Genomic DNA, 4808 nt, shown 5'->3' with positions numbered 1-4808 from the left:
CCAGGGAACTCCCATATCTTTTTGTCTGCAAGTGCCTGATGGAGCCCCGGAGTCCAGGCAATCCTGAGGGTACTGTCTCCCGATGAACGTGGCCCAAGGTCAGAAAGGAACTCAGATCTGCGGGCACCATGTGTGGGTCTTGGTGAGAGTCAGTGTTGGAAACGGGTGCTGGACCATTGAGCCAGAGGGGGTCAGTGTGGATTCTGGGCCTGCGACCTCATCGAGGCTCTCAGGAGCTCCGCTGGCGCCTGAACCCTGCAGGTTCCCCGACATTGCAACTGCCCACCCACTGCCTCTTCCTGTGCAAGGCCCCTATGGTGGTTCTCTGTCCAGGGTGAACTCAGGAGAGAAATGACTGAGTCAGAAAAAGAAAGATAAATATCATGTGATATTGACCATATGTGGCTCTAAAATAATGGTACAACTGAGGTTATTTACAAAAGAAAGACACAGATATAGAAAGCAAGCTTAAAGTTACCAGGCGCTAAGAAATGGGGTGGAGGATGGGAGGGATAAAGTGGAGATCTGGATGATCATACACCCATTCTTATGCATAAAACTTTAATAAATAAGGATCTATTGTGTAGCACGGGAAATTCTATTCTATACTCTGCAATAACCTGTATGGGAAAAAAAAATTTTTTTTAAGTGTGGATATATGTATTTATGTAATTGATTAACCAGGCTATACAAGAGAAACTAACACAACCTTGAAAATCAAGGATATTCCAATGAAAATTTAAAAATAAATAAATTTTCTCATCTAGTAACCTTCCGTGAGTGAAGTGTCATGGCCCATCATAATAAATAGAAAAGCGTTTTCAGGACTAGAATGCAAACACAGTTCAATAAAGAAAACCTGAAGAGATAGTTGCCCAAACTTAACAGACAATGTCATATTTCTTTTCCAAATTGTCTATTATTTTCTAGTCAATCTTGTATTGTACAAAACAATGACATAATCATTAACTCCACAACCTAGCATCAATATTTCCACTGTGCATATATATTGAATAATAGAGTGCGAGGACATGAGGTCATATGCAGGAATGAGGAATAGGTATAGAGTCTTATAAAAAAACCACCAACAGCTATTGTGTGTGGAGTTACAGACATAAAGAGAAAAAAACAATAGTGTGTAACCGAAACAAAAGAACAAAACAAAAAATAAGCATATAAAAAAATTCTGAAGGAAAAAATTTCATGCAGAACTGAATGAAAAGAATAAAACGTGAAAGGATTTTAGTTCAGATGAGGTTGAGAATACCTGTCAGAGACTAGAGGGCTATGTCAGTGCAGTCAGTGGTATTTGGGGGAGACTGAGTGTCCCGTGTTGTAAAATAGAATCTGAAGGATTCTGCTTTCTGAAGAAGGGTCAGAGTGATTGCAAGCAAATTCAGACAGACAAGTAAATCTAGTGGGTGATGAGCCTGGATGGATCAATGAAATTAAGACTATTATATTGTTCATGAAATGAAGGTATGAAATTCATATTTGAGGATTTTAATTATTTCCAAACAACAACTTCATGGATAACAATTGTAAACCATGGTGTGACTTCACCAGAATGAAATATGTAAAGACATATATACGAAACACACATATACATACCTATGTACATATTTTTGTGTATGTATATATATATCCATACTTTTGTGTATGTCTATATATATGTGTGTGTGTGCGTGTGTGCACACATGAGAAGAACTTGTATCAAAGGAGTCTAGTGAGATTTGAAACCATGCTGCTCCCTTTCCTTTCTTCCTCCAACAATTCCACGCTCTCATGCAGTTTCCTGTCTGTATCATTCCTACCACCAACATGAACAGGTTGTCTAGGAAGTTACAGCTCTTTAATGGGAAGATTTAAGAGATTTTTGTCTTAATTTCCAAGTTTCATTTCACTTAATAGCTTCCCATGTTGACCACATATTCTTTAGAGTAAGACAAGTTTGAATTCATTGTATATATTGGAGTTAAAAACTTATTGCCGTGGAAGGGTTTAGGAAATTGAGAAAGTTTCCAAAATACTTGTTTGGTGTGCACAGTGCACGTGCCCTTAGCCACGTCTGACTCTTTGGGACCCTTTGGACTGTAGCCCACCAAGGTTCTCTGTCCGTTGAGTTTTTCAGTCAAGAATACTGGAGTAAGTTGTCATTTCCTCCTCCAGGGGTTCTTCCCAACCCAGGAATCAAACCCGTGTCTCATGTGTCCCCTGCGTTACATTTTATGTGAACTCTTTACCCACTGAGCCATCAGGAGGAAAAAACAAACAAACCAACCAACAAACAAACCAAAAACCTAGATGACATAGGGGCTTCCCTGATAGCTCAGTTGGTAAAGAATCTGGCTGCAATGCAGGAGATCCCGGTTTTATTCCTAACTCAGGAAGATCCAGTGAAGAAAGGATAGGCTATCCACTCCAGTGTTCTTGGGCTTCCCTTGTGGCTCAGCTGGTAAAGAATTTTCCTGCAACGTGGGAGACTTGGGTTTGATCCCTTGGTTGGAAAGATCCCCTGGAAAAGGGAATGGCTACCCACTCCAGTATTCTTGCCTGGAGAACTCCATGCACTGTATAGTCCATGGGTGGCAAAGAGTTGCACAGGACTGAGTGCCTTTCACTTTCAGATGACATAGAGGCAGGAGACCAGAAGAGGGCAAAGTCCTGTACTGTTAGGAACTTTACACCTTGGAAACCAAAGGGGAGTCCAGTAAAATCCTTTTTAACAATAAAATTGTCTCTCATAGAAGAGCCTCCACCTAGAATCTTTCTGGAAAAAAGTAACAGGCTATGACATTCTGGGAATTCTGAATGGAAAAATATCAGTGCCAAGCACAGTCTACAGAAAAAACTGGGAAATGTAAAAATTCTGAGATTATAAAGGGTAGGGAAATCGTAGCTATGTTTCTCTGATTTCTTTTCACGGCACAGGAAAGTTGTGACCTGTGTATTGCTGCAAGTTCATAGCAAGTGGCTGAGCCTGACCATCGCCAAGTGATGGCTCCTGAAATGAGCTCTAGGGTCACAGGCCCACACAAGGACAGCAAGACTGACTCCTTCCTGCAGTGAGGATTCCCAAAAGAGTTCCTCTTTTGGTGCCACAGGCTTCATCAGTGTTTACTAATACACATTAACCTGAAAGAGTTCATCAGAACTTTTTCTCATATTATACTAATCAGGCAGAAACATCAGGTGAATTTGTATCATTCTTAGAAAATCTTTCCAATTTTTTTTTTTTTTTTTTTTGCCTGTCTGCTTCCACTGTCCTGACTCTCAGAGGCACTTGCCTCTGTTACCTGCAACCTGGGGAAAATTAGCCTACAAGCTTGAAGAAGTTTATGAATTTGAATCTTAAAAGCATAGGTAGCAAATGTTTAGCAGTTTATACCTTGAAGCCTTCAAAACATACCACTGCAACAAAAGAGGTCAGTGGGAAAAAAGAGCCCAGAATAACTTCATATTCAGAGACACAAGAGATCATATTCACTATGATGAATATTGGAGTGCATATATGTTTTCCATGTAGTCTGTTTGATTTTTTTCTAATAAAGACCCAGAAGTGAAATTAAGGGAATATATACTAATTTAGGACCATGTGATAGGAAGGTACTATTCATTAAAACTTTCAAGATTTTTGTTTGAATTTTCATTACCCTAGTAGGTGGGTCAAAGAGTATCTTGCTGTGATTTACATCAAAGCATGTTCAGCTTATGTTTTCCTATAGAATTTTATAGAGCATGATCTTCCATTTAGGTCTTTAATCCATTTTGAGTTTTGATGTATAGTGTTAGGGTTTGCTCTGATTTAATTATTTTACAGCTGCTGCTGCTGCTAAGTCACTTCAGTCGTGTCCGACTCTGCGACTCCATAGACGGCAGCCCACCAGACTTCCCCGTCCCTGGGATTCTCCAGGCAAGAACACTGGAATGGGTTGCCATTTCCTTCTCCAATGCCTGAAGGTGAAGTCGCTCAGTCCTGTCCGACTCTAGCGACCCCATGGACTGCAGCCCACCAGGCTCCTCCGTCCATGGGATTTTCCAGGCAAGAGTACTGGAGTGGGGCTTGCTGTCCAGTTTTCCCAGCACCACTTACTGAAGAGGTTGTCTGTTCCACTGTATATTGTTGCCTTTTTTGTCAACAGTAAGGTTACCATAGGTGTGTGGGTTTTCTCTGCGATTCCTGTCCTGTCTCCTTGATCTGCATTTCTGTTTCAGGGTCAGTACCCTGCTCTCCTGATCACTAGTATAGTCTGAGGTCAGGGAGCCGGATGCCTCCAGCTGACTCAGTTTTGAAAGTCGGTGGATGATGTGTGGTGTCCAGAGGAGCTGTGCGGTCCCTGTAGCCTCAGGGAGTCCTGGGGAGAGGCTGAGGTGATCCTGGGCTCCATGGCGCCTCCTGCCGGAGAGGCTGTGGGTGAGGACGGTCTGGCCCAGGAGGCAAGGCCCGCAGAGGAGGCGGACAGAGCCGCTGCAGCTCGTGCTGGGAGCCGCCCGGGGCCCAACCTTGTATCGGGTGCAGCGCCACTGGCCTTCAGGCCGGTAAGTGGACTAGAGCTCACACTCAGCACCTTTCCCGACCCCGGAGGTGGACGTAGGCACAGATCTCTGATCCCAGCCTGACACGGCAACCAAGGAGTGATCGGGAGGAAATGACAGGGAATGGCAGTGATCTGAGGGTTGGTGGATGCTGAAGGCCTTGCTTTCTTCTGAATTTCCATCAACCAACCCTCCATCAGCTTACCCTGGTGATCTGGAACTTTTGGCGCCTGGGGCTCCCCCCTCCCAGAAGCCTAGGCTGAGGAAAGGGG

Source organism: Bos taurus, chromosome 29 (assembly GCF_002263795.3).
Source record: "Bos taurus isolate L1 Dominette 01449 registration number 42190680 breed Hereford chromosome 29, ARS-UCD2.0, whole genome shotgun sequence".
Lineage (NCBI taxonomy): Eukaryota > Metazoa > Chordata > Mammalia > Artiodactyla > Bovidae > Bos > Bos taurus.
This window is presented reverse-complemented; position numbering follows the sequence as displayed.